Source organism: Cygnus olor, chromosome 1 (genome assembly GCF_009769625.2).
Source record: "Cygnus olor isolate bCygOlo1 chromosome 1, bCygOlo1.pri.v2, whole genome shotgun sequence".
Taxonomy (NCBI): Eukaryota; Metazoa; Chordata; class Aves; order Anseriformes; family Anatidae; genus Cygnus; species Cygnus olor.
The window spans coordinates 95661397-95685290 of record NC_049169.1 but is presented as its reverse complement, the minus strand read 5'-3'; the positions used below and the strand labels follow the sequence as shown (position 1 = coordinate 95685290).

Below are 23894 nucleotides of genomic sequence, written 5' to 3'. Positions count from 1 at the left end.
CACAAGTACAATAAATTAATTTTGGATTTTTGTTCTGCGAACACTTTTTTCACCTCATCTGTTGGCCTTACAGATTCTGTGTAGAGTATTTGGAAAAGTTATTTATGGCTTTAGAAAGTTTTTCTTCAACATTTTTATGGGCGTGCTTTATTCTACATACTCAAAAAAAAACCTTCTGCATTAAATATGGCTTTCTCTTTTCAGATGGTAGCTTTTTACTTCTAGTAAAGATGCTCATAAAAAAATCCTGTTAGAGATTTTCTTTTTTCACAGGTGATTATATATTTGTTTTGTGAATTCAGAGTAATGACTAGATATGCATTACTGTAGGACAACTTTAAAAGTTCCTGCATCCAGCGATATATCAAGCTTCTCTCCTGGAGAATTTTGCCCCCTTGCAAAGGATTTTCATCTAAAGTGGCAATCGAATTATGACAGTTTACAATCTAGCATATTCAGGTAAATCAGAATGGCTTCTGGATTTCTTTAGTACCTTAGGCTGTAATTTTCTGTGCCTGCCAGACAAACTGCTGAGATGTTTCTCAAAATGATTGAGGCGGACAACTGGGGGTCAAGATTATTACAGCTACTCTAAGGTAAGGCTTTCCTTTTACTTGTAAGAGACCTGAATCTCTGATAACGTATCTTCTAACAGTAACATCTTAAAGCATTTTACTTCTATCGTTTTTTCAGTTTCCTTTTTACTAGATTCCTAATTTTAAATATGATTTTTATTTTTTTTCTGAAATTGCATATTGCTGTAGTGGATTTTGCTGTTATTTTTTCAGTCCTATAGATAACTGATTTTACATGCACTATAATCATAATTACAGGATGGTTCTTTGATATGAACATGTTAAAGTAGGTTTAGTGCTTTACTTGCTTCTTCTTTCATAGGTTTTCTAACTAACTGCTGCTTCTCAAATCTTCTTTTTTACATTTCATAGTCATTGTCAGCATTTTGGGAAGATGTTGCATAATATGATTCTAACACCTATCCCTTTCTATGTAGGCCTGGAATTGAAAAAACATTGTACTTCTTAATTTTAATATATTCATTTTATTTATATATACTTTCTTTAATTCCCAGCACCCGTCTCACACCTGTGCATTTTACTCAGTCATTATTATGAAATGCAACACACATCTTCTCTAGCAGCTCAAGTTGTGTCATATATAAGTCTTTGAAAAATGGGCATTGCACTTCACTTAGCTCAGTCTTTAGACATTCAGTTTTGTATTGCAGTGCTTACATATTTGACCTGACTGTCTGTTTAGATGCTCTGCTTAAAGTGTATTTAGTCTATTGAGGCAGTTCTTTGCTGTTCAGTACCTGAGTTTTGCCAACTTGTGTCCTTTTTTTTTCTTTTTTTTTTTTTTTTTTTTTTTTACAAAGATAGGGTTCTCATGGCCTCATCCATAGATGATGCATCATTCTGACCTGCCCACAGTTCTGAACCTGGAGCCTTAAAATCTCTCACGTAGTCTTTTTAAGTGTGGTACATCTTGCTATAGTTGGAACCATTTATCTTTTGTAGGATTTTGTAGGATCTAAAGGAATCTTAAGCTAAACTTGTCTTCCCTTGAATGGAGACCAGCTGGGGGAAAAAAAAAAAAAGTGAGTTTAATGTAATATCTGACTTGCCGGCATCCTATTCAGACAGTCACTCACTCACTCAACCTGATATACAGCTGGGATCAGAAATTGTCAGATTGTGCTCAAGAAGTAGTTTTACTTTTGTTCTACGTATTGGCTGACACACTTCCCTGTCTTTTGGCTTGTCAAGAGTGCTGCTTCCCACAATCTTGGGGATGCCTCTACCCCAGAGGATGTACAAGACCTGGAAGCTCTCCCAGTAATACATTGTAAAAAATGTTTTAAATGGTTTTCAGAATACATCAGAATCGCAATTATCTGAAGAACATGGAAAGAACACTGAATAGAACTCGATAATCGCGTTTATGAGTAACCAAAATGCCCTGCATGCCCATGGATCTGTGGAAATAATTAGTAATAGAAGCAATTTACCATTTAATTAATAAATGACAAGGGGCAAAACCTTGTCTGGGTTCACTGAATTTGGATAATTGAGGCTCCACTGTATTTTAGAATCTGAAATATTAACTATTATTCTGTGTGCTTGAGATAATAATCATTTAAAAAATGTGCACATACCAGGATCTAAGTCTCGTTGTACTATTTCTGCAAAACAAGGTAGAATTTCATAATGCCCTACGTGCAGAGATTCGCTCTGCAAGAAAAGTTCATTTTTTTGTTTGTTTTTGTTTGCCTTTTTTTTTTTTTGAAGTGTCCAGAATCTGTGTCTCTTAATATATAGGTCTGTCAATTTTGAATCTGTAACTACATTCAGATGCCAGTAAGGGATTTCACAGGGCAGCGAATAACCCCTCACCAAGAAAAGGAAGAACCAGTGCAGCATAACATCTTGAAACTGGTTCTTATCTCAGCAGTCCACAAAGCAATTTGAGATTGATGGAGATAACTTAAACTCTGTAATGAAATAAGAAAGAGATAAGAATTGGGCCCTGTTACAAATAGTCATTCAAAATATGCTGTAGCAAGTGAAAGGATGGGATTGAAGATAGGGGTTCGTGGGTTACAGTATATTCTAATGGTCTTAAATGCCATAAAGCACTGCTTTGGTACATCTTCAAATATCAGTAATTGAAAAAAGAGTTCCAGCCTTCTGCCTTCCTCTGCTTTGCCTGTGTCTCTTGCCATTTTACATGTTTAACAACACTTTCCTCTGAGTCATTGAAGCAGGATGGCAGAAGAACAAGGACTGAGCTCCTTAAAGGCAGTGGCCTTAGAATCACTCTCACGCTGTCAAAATGCAATGTTCTTTCCTTCTCTTCTCTCTTTCATGTTGTTTGCTGCATTCTGTATTTTCCTCCTTCAAATCTTGTCCATTCTGGCATTGACTGGAGGGATGCTGCACAAGAGAATGGGTGTGGTCAAAAACAAGACCCAGCATTTAAATATGAAAGTAGAGAGAATGGGATGAGTCTAGTCTTATTCAGTTGGGCTAACTATTGCTAGAAAACTGTTGCTGGAAACATTGTTTTGTACCCAGGAGACTTACCTTAAATCGATTGAATTTGTACCATCCTTTTCAAATATATGACAATTATCTGCGGACAGGTAGTCTTTGCAGAAGCTTAATTCCAGCCCCACCTAGATGTTTCATTCACAATGAATTGGAGGAACGCACAATTAAAACGTGCTATGAAGTTCTGTCAGCATTCTGTCTATTGCTTCTGAAGAGGTAAAAATAAAATCAGTCATTTCATTCAAGTTTTTATTGTGCGTGTGTCAAAAGTGTCACAGACTTTGGCACGTACAGAAGTCTCTGGTCAAGGAATCTGTTACCAGAAAGCAGGGAGGGTTGCATCAGAAATGATGAGTTGGCACCATTCATGGTGGTAAGGGAAGCTTACTTATGCAATGAGCCACATCCTGCCCTCCTAACTCCATGAGTAGCTCTATTGAAGTCAATGGTAATTACATCTATTTAAATCAGTGGAACTACTTGCATCAATAAGATAAGTAGGATTTGGCCCAAAAGTTGGTTAATATCAATGTTTTTAATCTCTCGTTTTCATAAAAGCTATATTCATTCAGCAATATAAAGTGAGGTGAATAAAGAACATTCTGTGCTTTGAATAGTTTGGCATCATACGCAGATAGGGCATGTGATTAATACCATATTGTTGGCTTTGTTCTTTGCTTTTCAGTTGTGGCTGGCAATGTCCTTTTCATAATTGCTGATATCCCCTGAGCCTATATAATCACTCTCTCCAGCTTTTCTATGATGCCCTTAGATTTTTCCTGCACTAAGTGTAATAAGTTTCTGTATTCACTTATCCCCATAATATGTTTCTGATGTACTACTCTGATGTGGTCAGAACTGACATGGTACAATGTATTCACCTGACAAAGTTTCCAACCCAGACACGTTACCCATATATCCATGTGCTTAACCATCACGCTGTAGATTCATGCTCTGTGGTTGTGCCTCTGGGAAAACCTGTGGAACTGCAGCACAGAGGTTCAGTCAGTGGTGTTAGATAGGAAATTTTGCTTGGATTTGAGAGAGTAGACTTGTTATCTCAAAATAATATAATTAGGGGCTAAATAATAAAAATGGAGAATTTCTGTTCTCATTGTAGACTTAGAAACATAGATGCGTTGTTGGAGCATGACAATCCTGATACTTTCTACTGAAAACAGCCAATATAAGATGCTATTATTAAAGTAGAATTATGATTCATGTAGAAACGTGACCCAGCAATCAAGTCTCTGAAGTTACATTCTGGTTTTGGTGTTGGTAAAATTAAATAGTTAAAGGTATAAGCCTCATTCTTTATATTTTTTTTTTTCAGTAAGTAATATCTAGTGTATTTCTTTTCCTCCAGTGAATTTCCTGACAGTATTTAACTTCTTGGATGGCCGTTTGTTGTCACCAGGAAACTCCTTTTGTAAGGCAGACTGTAAGGACTGGTAGCTGTCTGTGCTATTTAGTGTGCATCAATGAAGTGAAAGCCTTACCACAATCAGAAAAGATTCATTAATGTGCCATGAAATTCTGCACTGCCTTCTCACAAGAGATTTCCGTTTTGTTAAACTCTCACTGATGTGACATTCAGGACCAGATTCTGCTTTCAAATAAATGTGAGGTCATTTGACTGACACTAAAATATTTTTACTGATATAACAGCAGAATGTATAATTTATGACTACACATGAAGTGAGAAATACCGCCAATATTATAATTGTTACATAGGTAAACTTGCTTGCATTCATAGTAGTAATCCATTCATTGATTTATTAACATTAATTTCCATAAGAAAATTCAGAAAATCTCCCTACATATATACTCCATGGTGTTCCTTGGAAGACTCCGTGGAATTTCCTGGAAGTTGTTAAAAATCTCAAGCCATGCAGCTCCCTACTTATACTGTAGGCGGTGTTGGTCCATATGTCACTATGGGTGCAATTTGCTCAGTTTTCCTGGATGTTTGAGATACCTACTGGTACTACACAGAAAGGGGAGATAAGATTTGGATCAGCAGCCGAGGAATGCGAAGGATTCATCCTTGTGAAACCAGTAAACTATTACTCAAGTCTTGCACAGTGAAGTATTGTATGTGTTTACAGGTGCTGTGAATACTAGCCTTCTTGCAAGTTGCATCTTGAATTGTTTATCCAGCTACACTTATATTGATGACACATTTTAAAAGAGTTCATAAACGCTAATATATGATCGATCAATATTCTAAGAATATTTTTGATATGGATAGTACATATTATACGTTTTGTGGGCATATTACAGATGAATCTATAGGTTATTATAAATATCAGCTAGTTTGTTCCACTCAGTCCTTTATAAAACTTAATAAGCCATTTATTGAGCCCTTTATTGATCGTCTTCTGAATCTTCAAAAGTAGTCGTAGTAAGAGTATGATCACCTGGCCATGTAAGGAATTCACAGGTTCTGAGCTGAGAATAGAAGATGGACAGTCCAAATGCAAATTCTTCTTAATGTAGAATTGGACAGTAATGATGAAAACTCTTTTTAAATTACACTGCTGTCCAAGCGTTTCTTCTAATCAATTGTTGTAGAGCATATTTTTAAGCAATCACATCTGAAAAGATTCTCACTTGTAGATACGTACAGAAATCTCAAGAAGGCAAATTAATTTTAATTCTGAGGAGCTGAAAATTCAGTAGCACTGTGCTCTAGTAAAAGCTTGGAAAGATTGATATGCCTGAGAATACTGTCTTTTAAAATTAGCATCTTCCAGACTGGTGGAAAGCCAAAGGATTCTGATTCTGTTGTTATATTTATCCATTATCAATTTTCCTCATATTTCTGAGGAGTTCAGAATATGGCCCCCATATTTCTGAGGAGATCAGAGTTTGTGAGTGAAAGACAGAACTGGTGTTTGCTGTTTTCCTGTTCATTGCTTTGTCATGTATGACTGGTTTTAATTCTTAAGAACATAGGTAGCTATATACACATCCAGTTGGGTCTGTCCAAAAATGAGGTTTTCTAGCTGAGGATTCGGTTTTCTAGGCTTTGAAGCCTGAATGAAATTTTTATTGTTTTATCTCTTTCTGTGCTGAAATTGTTGTGACTGTTTCTAGTTCCTATTTGTACCAAACAAAGGGAAATAATGGAAAGATGTTTAGGAATTATATCACTATTTTATATTTGTTTGTAAATAACCATACTTTTGGGAATTTAAGTTAGGGTAGGCAAGAGGAGCTTCATGTTAGTATTAATGATGTAAATCAGTTGGGTAGTATCTGTTCATTCACATGTTGGAATTTCAGAAGAGTCTGTTAGCCTAGAAAAATAAATCTCGTTGAATGGGTGCAGAAAATCATTACTTCTTTCCCTGACTTATTTACATCAGATGGATAAAAGAGTTGTTAGGCTTTGTTGAAATGCAGAATGAAGATTTGATTTCAGCAATGTAAAGCAAGGTGACATGTCAAGATACGCAGAACTGATGTGTATAGATTATGGTGACCTGAGTATCAGTCTCCAGCAGCTATCATAAACAAAGTACACGATAAAGGATGTGACTTTTGCTGCTCACAATGGTGTTCAGTATGCTTCTATGCATACTCAATCTTCTACCTGTTAAGCTTACAGGACCTACAGGCAAGCTTTATATTTCTGAACAGTACCAAGTCAAATAAAGCTATGCACAGGGAAATATTTCAACACATTTTGAAGTAACATAGTATCTGAAAAGAAAATTTCATAGAATCATTGAGGTCAGAAGGGATCAATGTAGATTATCTACTCTAATTCTGCTGTTCAATGCAGCATCACCTAGAGCATGCTGCTCAGCATTGTGTCCTGTTAAATTTTTAATAGCGCCGAGGATGGAGACTCCCCAGTCTCTCTGAGCAACCATCCAGTGTTTGACCACCCTCACAGTCAAAAGTTTTTTCTCATGTTTAAGAGGAATTTCCTGCATTTCAGTTTGTGCTTGTTTTCTGTTGTTCTTTCACTGGATAGCTTGGAGAAGGGCTTGGCTGTCTTCTTTACTTCCCCACATCAGGTATTTTCTACACATGGATAAGGTTCCACTTGAGTCTTCAACATAACTTCTCAGGATAATTATCCACAAAAACCCTACTCGGTATCTTTTCAGTGCTTACTGCAGAAAGGAAGATACTTTTCTTTCATTGTGAAATGAGGCAAGTGATTTGTAACGTTTCTCCAAGAAAGCTGGGATGATCAGTTTAAGTTAATAGTGATAGGATTAAGATAGTTTCCTAAAGTTTTTGCCAGCATTTTATTTGTTGACGCAATTCATTATTTTGGTCAAGATGATCTTCAGAGCTAAACAACTGGTTTCTGCTGGCTTCCAAAGAGAAATAAGGCTGTTTTTTTCAGTATTCAAAGAACCACAGATTATTTGAGGACAATAAAGAACTAGAACATCCTGAAAAGATACATCAAACTCAGTGCTAAAGACCTGGAGCATTGCCATTTGGGAAGGTCTTTTATAATATTTTGAAATTCAGTTGCTGATATCTCAGTTTCAAGAGTTTATTTTGTTCTTCAGTCATCTATAGTACTTGGGAGTGCTTTAAAAAAAAAAAAAACACACCTCTGTGCATTGTGCTAAGCTAGGCATTCCTGCAGCCTTCAAATTTTAGTACAGATTTGTTGTTTCTTTTACTGAATTTTCTAAGTTAGAATTCTATCCTTCTGTTATGGGTTAAATAGTTGAGATATTGCTGTAATGTCATATTTCAGGAAGATACTGCCTACTGTCTTTCCAAATTTTAATTGCTGTTGGCAAAATAGGAGAGCTTCTTTTGTGTAGAGAGATGATAATGGGACCAAACTGTACTTGTATATATACAACTTACGTTTTTGTTTGTTAGAAAGCGCTATTGATCAGTTGTTGCTGATGAGATTTCAGTCTTTTCTAAGAAGAACTGCTAAACAGACTTGGTTGGTTTACAATGTGCATGTCATTCTTTGAGTTTGTCCTACTAAACTTGACAAAATATTTCCTTTTTGTAATTTTTCATTACTGTTTGCCTGTTGAGAAATTGAACAATTATTTTCTTTCTTGTCATCTTTAAGTAAGCATTGTTGTCTCTGAAATTTTGATTGTACTTGTTAGTGTGTGGCCTGGATATTTTACTTGCCTTAAGTCCAATATATCTGGGGCAGCTTCAGATTTGTTGAGATTAATCAGGAATTGGGTGTTTACCACTTTGTCTTAGGTGGTCTCATCAACTAAGGCCTAGTATGTGCATAGATTTTATACTAATGTAATTGATCTGATTAAAAGGATTGATGTTTTTACTGAAGTAATTATACTAGATCAACTTAATGCATGGATATAGTTATACTAATACAAGATTGAGTTATATACCTTTTCGACTGCATCAGCATGAAATTACATGACTAGTTTGTTGCGGCAAGGATAGGCCTTAAGTTTTTATATTTTAATTTATTTGGAAGTAAAGGGTTACTTCATATAGTTGGAATTTTAACATACCATTAAATCTTCTCCAAGAAATATTACAGTAAGTTTAAGATCATAGATACCAATTAGGAAATCTAATGGAAGGATTCCTAAGGAGCGATAGATGTATGTCAGATATTAAGATATATTGGCAGACAATGTGCCAGGAATTGAGAGGTATTTATGTATTAACATCGCTGTTCTCCTTGAAGCAATAGAAGATGTATTAGACATTTGTCCCAGCCTATATTTTTTTAATACATTGTATACAGAGAAAGGTAGATGCATTTCTTGAACTCTGGTAATATTCACTCTCTTTGTCAAAAGAAGGAGGGAGTTTGCATTAAACAGATTCCTTTAATGTTCTACCTACAGAATTTCAAAGAATGCTGAACAAATGAGGTAGGAGTTTGTACTTTTGTGCATCAAAGAAATGCTTAAATAGTTTCTTATATGTATAAAGGTACAATGTAAGGCACAGTTTCTCAAAGAGAAACTATATCCTGTAATCAATCTGTTGCCACCTCAATAATTACATAATACTTTTCAATTTGGAGATGCTCTTAAACACGCTAAAACTGTAAAATATCCTGCTGAGAAAAAAATGAATGGACTGTTTGCTAAATGGTCACTGCTAAGAATTGCATAAATGTAGGCTCATTACAGTTATCACAAGATTGTTATTTTTAGCCGTATGGTAGTATTTTCATAATAGATCCTACCAGATTGGTGGTGGTCAGATAATACAGAAGTTAACTAAGAATCCTTTCTCTTCTTTTTCAAATTAGCATTTTATTTCTAGATAGATAAACTTTTCAAGTACTGTTGATGTCATGTTACTACATGCATTGTGCTGATCAGTTAAAAAAAATAGCAAGTTAAGAGGAAAGAATGATATTTTTTTAATTTTAAAATGGTTACGTCAGTCATCAGTGGGTAAGGAATAACTTTAACAGTGAGGAAAGTATGAACTGAGTTTTGTTCAATAGCTGCAGTTGATTTTAATGATCAAGAAATTGGAATATTAAGATCAAACAGAAATTAAGTGAAGGTATGTAGAAAATTTTGTCTACACAGAAAATAGATACATGTTATATTTAAACGCCTTCTTGTCTGTAGATTATCCAAAAACCCTTTCAAATGGACCATCTAATACCTGTTAAACATTAAATTACTACAGGACCAGTTTCCAAATATTATCAAGTGGATGAAAGAATAATTATCCAGAATTCTTTGATTTAGGAAGTAGTATTTCTGTTTTGATCAGCCAACACAATCTTGACATAAAAAGTTTTTTTAAGGGTGTTTTTTTTCTTCCTGATACTGAGTTGCAGGATTTTAGAATTTTGTGGTTTTTAAATATACCCTAATATTTTATTTTTTATTTTTTTTTTGTCCACGAAGTATATTGTCAATATACTTACTGTGTGGATTTCTGTGTAGACTTTCTTAGACTTGAATACAGTTTTTTACACCTGTAAAAAGAGAAGATATGTTGTGTGGTCAATTTTGAAATTTTTCGGTCTTATGGGTAAGGTTGCCTTTTTCAACTGCCCTTCATACCCAGTAGGTTCTCTTTATGTTTGTATCTTATCTCTGTAGTCTATATATCCAATAGGTTTTGGCTCAGGGTTTCCTACTCCCTTCAGAGAGCCCAGAGGTAACATATTGAATCGACAGTTCATTTTCACTGTGTTACGAGTAACTGGAAACCCAAAATATAGCTTCTCCAATGAGAGAAACAGATGTCCCCGGTGACTGTGTTGCTTAGCTTTGTTGTTATCTTGTGCAACCTCCTCCTCCAACACACCTGTGAGATGATATGATGTGAACGAATGAAGTACTGAATTAAGACGTGAAGATAATTCCAGTGGACACATGCTATAATCTGTTTCCATAACTAGCCTAATGCAGGCTTTATCACATTACAGCATCACAGAGACCTTAGTATCAGAGACTAAAGTTCAGTCAACTCCTTTTGCAGCTCTAATAGACTTAGCAGAAGCCTAGCTAGCAGGAAAAAAGGTTGAGATGGACCTAGCTCCGACCGCAGTGACGGGACAGACCAACTGGAACCCTGCCCAGTGACGTGGGGAAGCGTGGCATGCTGGTTTCTGCTAACAAGAAGGTGAATACCCCTGTTTATCCTCTGGTAATTTGGGAGAATGCTGTTTATTCTTAAGGCCCAGGGAAGCACACTACTAATGTTTGGACTTAAAACTGCCAGATTGACCTGGATCTGGAGTCACACTTTGTTCTTTCCCTCTAGGGGATTGTCTCCTGAACTGGTACAGGGTGACTCAACTCTGGCCTCTTTAATGAATAGCCTGAGGGAAACTGCTCATGGTACCAATGGGGAATCAGGCTGCAGACAGGCTGGCAGTGATTTCACAGCTGTGCCAAGTGAGCTTACACAGAAAAACTCTAGGCAAAATAACAGTCAAAATTGTTACTGCTTGCAAATCTACGGCAACAGACTAATGTAAAGGGAACCAATTATATACAGTCCTATTTAGAAGGCAGCCTACTGAATAATAAACCTTCCTACAGCCAGCAAGGCATATTCATTTAATTGTTTATGATTTTCTTTGTGTATGTGTCTTCATTTATGTCGTGTATGCTGCATATGTTTATATTTATACAAATCTTACTGTTGAACAGAAGCCTACTGTAAGTATGCATATTTTGGGGTATACCCGTATGTGTGTTTATATATGCCTGTATATTTGTGTGCACGCACGCGTGTGTGTGTATATATATGTCTGTGTGTATGAGAAACAGATGCACTGTAGGCAGATAAAGCAGATAAATATAGATTCAAATAGAAGCATAAGCCTATAAATATAGGCACTATATAGAGTGAAAGCAAGCAGATCAGCACACTTTTATTATTACTTTCATTCTGTATGATAAACGAGTAGCTGACATTGAAATGACTGGGGAGATGACACTGTTGGCTTTCAGCAAATGTAGTAAAAAGGTAAGGAAACTTTTATTTCCAATATGAGCAGCAATTAAGACAGAAGATTTACCATCTTTAATTATTTGCTTAATGCAAGCTATTGTTTAGTTTCTTCCAGGATTGAAGACAGAATGAAAACAGCATAACATTTCTAATTTTACCTTAAAATAAGTAAATAAAATAAAAATCCTGACCCACAATCTGAGAAAGTGCAACCTCTAGTTTCTATTTTTACAATAAGCCTCACACACTGTGTTTGTCAACTTTCTGCTGCTACTGTACCCAGACGAACTTCTGTGGCAGAATATTGGGAAAAACATTTAAGTTCACAACAAAATTAACTTAAATAGTTTGTGTGTGTGTATGTATGTATCTTAGCCTTCTGTCTGCAAATTTCTGATGCCAGTTTTTGCAGTCAGCTTTCTCTCTGTTGTAGCAATTTCACTTTGGCCACTCCATAGCTGTAATATAGGTAGTTAGAGTCAGGAAGGTCTTAATCCCAGTAGAAATGAAGAAAACCACTGTAGCTATTCTGGGTGACCTGGAAAGCCTTTATTATTATTATTATTATTATTATTATTATATAACATTGTGATGAGGGTGATCAGATAAATCAGCAGCTGAGAGTTTGGCATTCTGTTTTCAGCTCTGCCACTTGCTTAGCTTGGGATCTTACACAAATTGTGTACTTATTTCCCCATTTGTAAGTGGAATGGATAATAATTATGTCACAGGGTTGGGTAACTGAGTAATATCTTATTTTGTTAAAAGGTCTCACGATTTCATTGGAACTACTCATGGAACAAGGTGCTTAATATGAGTGCATCTTTTTTTACAAGGTGCTCTGACAGTCTTGGGGAAAAATGAAGTTATAATGGTACAAAAGACTGTTACTGCTGTTCTGTATTGTGTTACAAATTATTCACTTATTTTTAATTTATTTACTTGTTTTCAAAATATGTCATTAGCTGATGAGTATTGTCAAGTTTCTGTATTCCGAACAACTCTCTGCAAAGCAGGAGAGAGGTAAATGCCACTGTGTATGCACACTCAGACCAGCAATACTCAATAAGACAAAACATAACCAAAGACAGAAAATTAAAATGTCAAGTGGTGGAAGCCTTGCTGTCATATTCAGCTCATGTAACTCTCGCTTTCTTATACTATCTAGTCTGAGCTAATTTCCTCATTGGATAAAAAGAGAAAGGCAGCTTAGAGCATCTTAGAGCATCCTGAACTTGTTGCACAGTTTGCTGCAAGCTATTTCTTATTCAGCTTTCTTATTTTGGTGCCTGAAAATAAGCTCTTCCAGGTATATTTTAACATTTAGATATCCAGGGTAGAACCCAATTTCCAGCCACCTAGGTGCTTTAAACAAAAAAAAAAAAAATTGATCTTGGAGTCATGTGAAGTACCCTGTGAAGGTGCTTTTTTTTTGCTGTACATATTGAGGTACTTGACTTAAAAACAAATAGGAGTCTGGAGTCGTACAGATATGAACGATGAGAACCTCTGGGGAAATCTGTAACTGCTGATATAGTAGGCATTCACACTTTTGCATTTCCTTGAGCTAGTGGAGCCATTTTGTAAAGCAGGGCCTTGCAGTCTTCGTCCAGGTACTACTGCTAGAGGTGACGGTGGCAGAAGCAGCAGCTCTCTCCTCTGGGTTGGAGGAGGTGTTCAGCTGTTCCAGCAGGCTTCATGTGCAGTGGGGTACTGCCTTGCACTCTGCAGTTTGAGGGCTCCTCAGACTTGTGACCTACCCTTTGTCTGCACGTCCCTGAGTCACTCAGACCTCTGCAGGATCAAACCTGTAGAGTGTAGGGGTGATATTTGAGAGGTATGAGGTGAATGAATGTGATAAAGTACAGTACTTCAAAGATTAACAAACATCATCTATCCTGTAAACTCCTTTGGGTCTCTTCTAGTCTCTTCATAGTCTGCTACATATTATAACAGCCAGAATAGCTTCAAAATAGGATTTTGCATTTAGGGACCCAAACAAATTTTTAAGGTTTGTTGGACAGGTATTATATTGTGCCCCCAGTTACTGTATGGTCTTTTCAAAATCTCATAGGGAATATCTGGTAGGGAAGTTATGCTATCCCTGAAAGCATTCACTGTGATTTCTGAATTTTGTCTTCTGTATCCCTTCTCCTTTCTCTCCCTAATTCTGTTACATTAATAATTCCTTGCCAGATTAAATTATAACAGTAGATTACATTTGCAGTAGGGAAAATAAATGTAAATATATAGATAAATATTTGCACATGATCTCAGTCCTTGTATGCACTGATTTTAGTCTGGATCGGGTCATTGCAGCTGAGTTACAGAGTCTTGAAAAATGAGGTTTATTATGGAAACACTGACATAATCTCACTTCTTTTGGTTTTGGCAGACATGGCAATAATATCCAGAGACCATTTTTCTGACACCAAGTTCTTTGCTAGTCTCCTTGGACTTTGCTTTCTGAGTCTTTGCCAATTTTACTGCCATTCATTTCAACTAAAACTGTCTCGGAAATATGTTGGTCTGCAGGAACCATTAGGAAATACACCATTACACATGTTTAGTTGGCTGGTTGGGAGTTGGGGAAAATTTAGTAACTTTTGCTGTGTCATAGTCATTTCCAAAATGGAGGAGTCCTAAAGGTTCATGTGAAACAGCAGCCTGTAGGAAAAAAATCAAAGTAAATTGCCAAGAAAAGCATATTTGTTGCAAGTTTCTTTCATTGCAAGGAAAATCATGTTGCAAGAGGTCTGCAAAAGGTTTATTGATTCTTTAATTAGCAGGAAGAGTTGGCAAGCATCTCTAATGTATTTATTTTTTGTCTCTATCATTTTAATATTTTTTTTATATTCATTTTGCTATTAAAAGCCCATGACAACCTAGCACCAGGCTTATCTCCTCCTACAGTCATTAAAAAGACAAACTGTACTGAGAAACATTAAGTTTTCATGCAAAATCATGAAATTCTAGAGTAATAACTTGTTTATAACCTTAGTCTCTCCCTTATGATACAGTCTTTACTGAGAGGTCAGATTGCTTTTCAGCAAATACAGAGCTATGGAATCTTTGATACATGCAAATGGCATCTGCAATTAATGTGTTTCTCTTATCAACAAACAACAAAAAAATCCCAAGCTCCAACCAGCTACCTCACATAGTGACAAATAAGCCTACTTTGCAGGTATGTTGTGTTGTAGGGAGAACATGTATCAGAAGTTAAAAACTGTTACATACCCCAATGCAAAAAAGACAGTTTGTTAGAACTAACAAAATTTATGTTTTGATTTTCTGACCTAAGTTTGTGTACATGATGCCCTTTGTAAAATATTTAGTAGGATTTCATAACTGTGTAGACTTTTTAGAACTATAATGTTTTCATCGTAATAGAAAACTTATTCTTGAAACTTGAAACTAGCCAATATTGGCTTTATAAGCTATGAGTCCATTCATGTTTTCAATTTTTAATGCTTTATACTATAGATAGTTTAATCTCTTTTTTTACACATTTCTTTTAAGTCTCTGGATGTTCTTCTTTTCACATTCCCTACATGCAAAACAGATGAACTTTTGTTTATTCAAGATCTCATGGAATTGCATATGAGGTAAACATTAAGAATAGAAAATTTGCACAGCAGTTTCCAACATTTTTGAGTGATTGAAGACAAGATGATTTTAATGGAAACTTTTCTCAGCTTGATAGCCCCTGAAGTACAATGTACATGAGAACTGAACTCCATAATTTCTGTCCCCATATTTTTATTGGATTCTGATCTCTGTCTGAGCCTGTTATGTGCAGTCCACTGCTGGATGCTTAAAATCTAACATTCAGACTAGTGCTTAAATATATGTCTACTCCGGTTGTTGGTTAAACAAGCATAGCACTGTTGGAACTGCTCTTATTGACATGACAGCTTGCTTTGCCCTAGCTGGCATTTCTTTATTTTCTCTGTGTATCTCTTTTATATAACATCCCATGAGATTAATACATTTTAAGCTTCTACACTGCATCCCTGACGAGGACATATACAACTTGTGAACTAACTTTAAGTGTATTAATTGATGCTGAAACATTCCTCTTCACATGCAGTCTTTTCAGAGGAAAGAAGGTTAGGAAATATTTTTTATTTTCTGAGTCTGTTCTGTAGATCAGTCTTCCTGAGATACTTATCGTGTATAGCATCACTCAAAGTTTGATTGTTAGGCATAATTTCTAATGTCACCATGAGAGTCAGGGAGAGTTTGTCTCTTCTCTGTCTCATTTCTTTCTCCCAGTATGTCTGAACGCATTTTTTTGTTGGCCTGACCTGTTACTAAAGAGTGCTAAATTGAGATTGCACACCCAGGTCCCTCTTTATGAACACCTTACTCTTTTCCTTTAAGGATCAGTTTCATTTTAAGACAAATCAGACTAGTTAGGCCACACATGACTTTGTGTGTAAAACATTTCTGGGGTTATTTCAATGCAATTTCAGTTTCGTACAAACAAAATGAATAAGCATGTGTGAGACAGAGAATTACTATTTTCCTTTTCTCTCTAACCTAAAATCCCAACAGAGATTCTGAATGCATGCCAGCTGGTAGTATCATAGTTAACGTTAGTAGATGTGGATCTGCAGAAAAAAAAAATCAACAAAACAGTCAGAAACATTGTATACACATGGAATTTCCTTAAAACAGGATCTACCTTTTTTATAATGTCATTTTTTATTTTGTTTTGTTTGCTTGACCTGTAAACAAAAGCGTGTTGTCTATTATACAGAGCTTGAAGAAAGCAACATGGGGGATGCATGTCTTCTGGCAAAGATGATAATGCAAAGGAAGCTTTTAAGGGCATTGGTAGCTGCTGGTTTGGGTTTTTGATTTTGGTTAGTTGTTTTCTTGTAATCAGCATGCTCTTTTTTTTCTGCCACTAGGCTAGATGTCTGCTGTGGCATTTAGTAAACCTGCTACTTTTAGTCTTTCAATCTTTAAGTGTGCTTTAGAAACTATTAAAAACCTCTACAATCACATCAACATTGTTAGCAAAATCCCCAGCCTCATATGAATAAGTGGCATCTAACAGGCCAGTGTCATGCCAGCCTGGCAGAGTTTCCTTGCTTTGTAGGACCTAGAATTAAGTGGGAGCAGGCAGAACTTGGAAACCCTTGTCTTACCTTGGAGGCAAAGGATTCAGGCCATTCACCTCTGGGAATGAGAGAATTTCACCTTATTGACTGGATATGGTTTTCATTATAGAGCTAGGGGTGTGCTGCTGTCTAAATTGAGGGCTCCAGGTGTGTGCTTGCTCAGTGAAGAGTGAGCAAAATAGGTTGTGTTCCCTGTTGCCATTCTCTGATTCCCATGCTACTACCTAACATATCAAAAGATGCAGGGCTTTAGGTGACATACTGTGCATAGTGCCTATGACTTCAGTGCTCCTACAAGCCTGCAGATCCTGAAGGAATAAGTCAAAAGTTGATGTAGAATAGTAATTAAAAAAGATTTTTCTTAGTGCTAACCCTCGTGGCTGAATAAGAGCTTCCTGTGCATCTTCATAGTGAGCACAAGAAGTGCCACAATGACATAATTATATATTGTTCTGTAGTTTCTAATGAGAGTTGGGCAGTGGGTGTGGGAGGGAAACCCTGCTTTTGGCTGGAGGGTTTAGTGGCTCTTGTTGAGCATCTGTGCTGCCAGAGACCTGGCGAAGGGCACCAAAATGATGAGGCTGGGAAAAGCCTGTTTGGTTCAGAAAGGCGTATTTCTGTTCCCAGATGTATCGGTCCCCTCTTTCCATGGCTCCACTCCTCACCCGTCCTTAAATCCCCATCTTGTCCCTTTGTCTTTCTTCGTGTGCGTCTCTCCCTCAGAGCTCTGAATTCATTATATGGAGTAGTGTAAATCAATAGTAAATGCTAGCCGCCCACTCGGTACTCAGTTACGCAATATCACATACCGTGTACACAGAGACAAAAAGGGAAAAAAGCACACACAGGCTTTACATTCAAAAGCTCTTGCATAATTTTGCTTTTCTACAGCCAAGAGGGGAAAAAAAAAAAAAAAAAGGAAATAACAGATGGGGAGACTTGCAGTTTTTTCCCTTTTCTCAGACTGTACCGAGGGGAGTTAGTTTAACATCCATGGTCATTTGAAGTGCCCTGTGCTGCAGATAAGCAAGCCGTCCTTGCTTATGCTTTAAAATAAGACTTTCTTCCATCTCCCATGATGTGGTGCACTTCTCAGGTAATACGAGAAAAACTATTACAACATATTTAAGACAGAATTGGTTATTTGTTTAGGTTTAATAGGAAAAAGGAGAAGAAAAACCTCCCTTGAACTGCTCGATGCATGTTACAAAGCGAAAGAGGGACATGAAGTACGGGAGGCTGGATTGAATTCTCTTGTGCCTTTTAATATCTTTTTTCCTTTCTGAAAAGCAAAATACCTCTCACTGCAATATTTATGTAAAAAGTCAGTTATGTAACTCTCGTCTGCCTTTCACTTCTGCTACCTCTCCGGACTGTATAGCTCCACTGTTTTTCCTCACGACAGATCGCATTAAGACCTGCAAATCCCGATGAAAGGAAAGAGCGACTGGGTGCCGGCAGCACAGGCTTTAATTTCTAGCCTTTTTAAGGGCTTCAGACTGGAAGACAATGGATCTATTTAAGATCTTTTTTTGGCTGCTGGAATTCCTATTGAGTGTTTTCCTGTCACAGTGTGCTCTGGAACATCCATGACTTCTGCACAGCGCTGTGCTCTCCCTCCTTCTCTCTTTTTTTATTTTTTCTCCCCCCTCCAAACTTCAGATGTATAGAATGAAAGTGTCAGGTCACTCTCCACATAACAGCGGCAAGTGCAGAAGCAGAATAAAATTTTATGCTGCACTGAACTTTATTTATTCACTTTTTATTGCATTTACGTGATTGATATCCATAGAAATCCAGAAATTCTTTTGATTAGGATTGGTTGGGATATTTTAAATTGACTTCTGTCAAATGCAAGTGAAAAATATATAACCCTGCTAAAAGAATCAAAGATGAAGGATTTGGGGAGGGGAGGGCAAATAGAAGGGGGAAGAAAATGGTCAGTAGTATGGAAATTTCATGCTTTTTGATCACGTTTCAAGAGGAAAATATGCTTATACTTATTGCAACCAATTTATTCATAGTTGTATCCTCTGAGGATCTGACCTGTTTGTGGTTGCAAGCATTGTGTCGGGGTTTGTTTTCTTTTGCCCTTTACAAATAGTTCTTGTCTGTGTGCACATTCTTGGGCAGATTCTTCCCTAGTGTAATGCTGCTAATTTTGTTGATATTACGTCAGGGGTGTATAAGGTCAATTAAAAAGTTATAGGGCTTGACTCTTGGTTATTTTAAAGTGTTGTCCTGGCAATGTAAAGCAGTCATAAAGTGAGCACAAGCATAAATTTTGCCCACTTCAGGAATAAAAGGAAATAGTTGACATCTTTTGACAATGATCCCTGAGACAATCAAGAAAAGAATCAAGAAAAGCTTTTTGAAAACAGGAAGTGGAATATTTTAAGCTATATAAGTATCTTATATAAGTATACTGTGTAATAAGTTGATTATATAAGCTGTATTTCACAAAATTGCTGGGCAGTACGTAGATCTTCAGAAGGATACTAGAACACCTGGATTCCTTGCCTGATTCTGAATCCAATTCTTGCTTTAGCTCTGCGCAACCAGATCTTCTGCCTCTATTTCTGTCTCGGTACAGAATCTCTTAGGGATTACCACAGATACTTGGTTTATTGTGCCCTACAGAAATATTCTAAAGCTATTTCATTAATGCTTATAAACTGGATTTAAATGTAAAGGCAGAAGGTGTTGAAATAAGTCAGAGAGGTTAAAAAAAAAAAACACTTCTGACTGGTATTGCCACAAAAACCAAATTGTAGGGACTAACTGTAAAGAAATGTTAGCTGCAAATTAGAAGATGACCCTGATCTTTAGAGGAAGAATTCTGGAAGGAATTCTCTATAGGAATAATACATCCTGGAAACCTATGTAGTTGTAAGGATGGAGCTGAATCAGTAGCATTTTATGACATGGTTGTATGAAGTGGAGGAGACTAACCTTCCTGAGCATGACAATCCCTAATCCTGGTGTCCTTAATTGCTGTCAACCCTTTGTAAAATACTTGGAAGGTGTGTATGAGATGAATATGATTCCAGTGTTTAACATGATCAAAAGGGTGGTCATATGTCCTTGAAAGAAAAGTGTTTTCTGCTGTTCTTCCCACAGGTTTATTCTGGAAGTTTTTCATCTGCACTGGAAGATTCTACAAAACCTGATAACTTCTAACAGTAGACAAGCAGAATTCACTCTTAAAATCATTTTCTTGCTTTTCAATTACTGAAATTTCTGTTTGTATCACTAGGTTACCTCTGACTTCCCCAGTCTTGAGTACGCAGCTTTGATTTGTAAGCTTATGTAGACTTGTAACAGGGCACTAACCTTCCTGAATGGTCCAACACGTTTAATTATTTTCTGAGTACTTACTAATTAAACACGGTGAAAAACCTTGGAAATGAATGTTGCTAAAATTCTAGTTTTATCTGTGCAGTTGAGTGGCATCCAGAATGGTGGAGTTTTGTGTTTTCTGCAAAATGTAAAATCTAATTTTAGTTTATGGAGGAGAGGGTGATTTGACTTGACCAGACATTAGACTTTCAACCTGTGAAGGAAAATTCTGTCTTCCTAAATTTATAAACAGAACAGACAAAAATTTGAGCAGTTTCTGAAATGGGATGTTACTGTTCAGTTTTAACAAACAAGACTTCATTTCACAACTTAAGAAAACTGTAGTATTTAAACAAAGCTGTTCGAGTCCTGCCACTATGCAGATCTCTGCCTTATTTTTCTTAAATTCAAGTTTGTTATTTTAGAGAAAAGGTTAAATATGAGCCCTAAGGGTTTAAAAAAAGCAACAACAATAAAAAGAAGCTCTACGTTAATTTTTATTTTAAAATTTCATTATTTTGCTTTCCTGACACATGCTTGGGGTTGAGTATATTGGAAAAATAGTTAGCTAATATGATTTTGCTATATCTAGTAATGTGCTGAATTAAATACAACAGTCTTTTTTCTTCTATCTATTAATATTTCTGCAAGGTTAATCCCCTCCTGTTCTTCAAAATATCCTTTTTTTGCAGCTCTGACACTTTGTTTTAAGTTTATGACAATTTTGTGTCCTTCACTGTCAGTAACGGATTGCTAGTACCTTCAATAGCTTCACGGGTCTTTTTGACTTATTGGTGTCCCAAAGATATGATGCCAGAAGGAATATATTTAGAGTGACTGTAACTGAAGTATCAAGCCTAGCTGCACTGCATGTTCTTGTACACCTCCTTTTTAAAACTATTATCTCATACTTTCCCAGAAAACGAGGCAGGACGGTTCTTTGCTCCCATCACAGAACCTGTGCATCCTTGTCTTTGTTGTTAAATACGGTTTAGGGAGGTGGGCCGTGGCACCTGCAGGGAGGAATCACTGCAGTCCGAGGATGTGGAGAGGTTCTCAGCACGGGCACGGTGCTTTTGGCAGAGGCTATTTTGAGGAGTAGACATCTGGATGTTCCTTGCTCTTTCTTCTGGACAGTTGTTAATATTTTCCTCTTGCCATGAAACAAAGTGTGTTCTGTTTGGACTGAATGCCTGTATCAACGTTAGTCCAGTGAGAGGATGGCCCGGGCAATGTGTCATACCCACTTTGGGGAAGGTGCATATCCTCATTTGCTTGGGGGGTTGACCTCCTGGGTGGATGGATGGATGGATGGTTGGTTGGTTGGTTGGTTTCATCCCTGGCAGTTACTTTGTGCTGGTGCCTGGGGTGGGAAACAGGGCAAAGCTCTCTTCACCCAGTTGATTAGGAGGCTTTAAAAACACTCTTTAGGACATGACTTTTATACCTAAAGTAAAAGAGAGAAGGGAAATAGACTTGATATTCCGGAAAGTCTGCTTCAGGGTAAAATCTTGTGAGAAAAGTAACTAAAAAAAATCAGTTTCTGTGGGGACTCGGTTTGGGGTATTACTTCATAATTTTGACTGAAGATGCTTCCGACTTGTTTGGCTGTTAGGACACATGCTGAAGTTCAGCTCTTTAAAGCCGTTCTCGTAGAGACAAGATCCAAGGAGAGCTTGTCAGTGTGGCGAAAAGAGAGAGGATTGTTTGCTTCCAAGCTTTTGGTGTTTGATTTGTGATCAGTGGCAGCAGATTGGATGGACTCACTGCCTTGACTGTGCTGCGAACAAGAGTATAACACACTTAGTTGATATTTTTTGCAATCAAACTAAATAATATTGCCTTTCATGGAAAGATTTTGTGGAAAGATGTTAATAGAAAATGGTGTAGAAAACATCTGAAAGCATCTTCACCCGTAACTTTCACTCCATGTATTTCCTCAACTTTTTCTGCTTAAAGGTTTTATTAAATATCCTGGTTGCTTTATGCTCCTGACATCACTTTAGAAAAAGATCACGAAGTTTCAATCTAGTCATCTGGGGTACATCTAAATCTACATTTTGGCTTAAAAGCGTCAGTGTCAGCTGAGGCTGGAAATGGTCTGTTCTGCTCTGAGAAAGGGAGGGGCAGACCCGTAATGGTTGTTCGGGCTGTTTCTGAGAATCAGCTGTTTTTTTCTTTATACTGCAAAGATTAAACAAAGAATGTTAAACATTTCCCAATTTAGCATTTATAATGGAAAGCGGCTGTAGGGCCACAGCTCGCTGCTGCAAGGGCAGGCGTTCATATTCGGAGTCGCTTTAAAAGGCTTTTGTTTTCTTTGAAGACCTATCCTTTCCTCTTCCAGCCTGGCTGCAGTACTTTGCAGTCAGGTGGAGGCAGCTTTAAATTTTTTACTTTCATTTAAGTAGGAGCTAATTTACTTTTGGAAATGAAAGTTAAAGCGACTCAGCTATCTGCAAAGTGGAGGAGTAGGCAGTGGATTTCTTTAACTTTTCAAATGTCTCTGATTTTATTTCACACCAACAGGCAAGCAAAAATTACCTTCCTGAGCTCCTATTAGTAACAATATGTAGTATTAATGATCTAATGTCTTAGCTTCAGCTCTTCATCTCAGTTTCTAAAAAATATCTGTCGGCTGTGTTCAGTCTTCTTTATAGTTGCACCCAGCTCAGGAGCTTTGAAGCTAAATGTTGTAGTTTAATTCCTGAGAGCAGCAGAACGACATTTTTTGACCTACTGTGACAGCACAGCTTTTTCCATAGCATTTCACTAGTGATTGCATGGAGAACTTGGAGAACTGTGACTTTCTGTTCCTCATAGCAAGGAGAAAGAATTCTTAAGGGTGACTGTATGTGACCAAAAAAAAAAAAAAAAAGTTTGTGGGCAGCTTTTTAACATCTCAGTGTTATATATGTTTTTCTTGTTTTAGTTGTTTGTCAGCCTTTCTTATTTTGTCTTACTTGAACAGGCAGTCTGTAATTGAAACAAATACGTAGCTCCAACTGTCTTAGTTGAAGCTGAGGGGAATTTCAGCTTTATGCAAATATATGTTTTACTCTCTGCTGAAGTGAAATAAGTGTTAATAAAGTTAGTTTTTAACAGAGCAGCTAAGAATGTCCTTTGCCTCTTGATTGGCTAGTTTTCAGAAATTTGGTAGTTCTCTGTCATCACATGTGGACAAGATCTAAACATCTTATATAATTAAAACATTTTCAGAAAAAAAAATATTTCTGGTTTCTTTTATAAATTGTAAGCACTGCAAAAATCAGATATCCATTTTCTGCCTTCTCTAGCCTGCCTGCAAGTAGATTTTGTCTAAACAAAAGAGCCTTGCACTCAGAGCTCACAAACATTTGTGTATTACTTAGGTATCTACATGAGTAATTTTATTTGCCTCTTATAATAGCTTATATATATTTGTAAATATTTGCCCAGCTTTTTGTTTCTTAAGGGAAGCTTTTCAAGAATTCCTTTTTATTTTTTTGAGCAAGTCAAAGTTTGAGTTTAAAAAATATTTCAATCTTGTGATTGCATTTCTTACAGAATGTTGGAATTTTTGGACTGTGCATCTGTTTAGGCACGTGGAGAAAGACAAGGCTGAGATCATGTAAGTCATGAAACTGAGGGTGAATAATCCATACTTTATTCTTTCACCAATTTTATAATTTATACCCAGATGCAAGTAATAAACCGAAAAGGAAATAAAGAAAATCTAGTTAGCATTTATTTTTAAAGTGATTAATGAAAAGCAAAGTTCAAATGAGGCCTCAAATCCTGGTGGTGCACAATGAGTTGATTTATTTTGTAAATAGACCATGGATAATTAACCATAAAACAAAACTTTTTTTTTTTTTTTTGAAACTTGCATAATGACATTGGTTTCTTTTAGTTGCTGTGAGTTGCACAGAGGGATAACGACTTATTCACA

At 36.6% G+C, this 23894-nt stretch overlaps 1 protein-coding gene across 35 annotated transcripts in view; it reads left to right on the top strand.

Moving 5' to 3' along the window:
• The window catches only part of ZBTB20 (zinc finger and BTB domain containing 20), a 478527-nt gene that overhangs the window by 198655 nt on the left and 255978 nt on the right, over positions 1-23894 (top strand). The window contains exon 6 of one of the 35 annotated variants that reach the window (XM_040570894.1): positions 23510-23573. The exons of the other annotated variants lie outside the window; for them this stretch is intronic. The gene's annotated coding sequence lies outside the window, so the exon portion shown is untranslated. The remainder of the gene's footprint in view (positions 1-23509; positions 23574-23894) is intronic. 35 annotated transcript variants of the gene reach the window in all.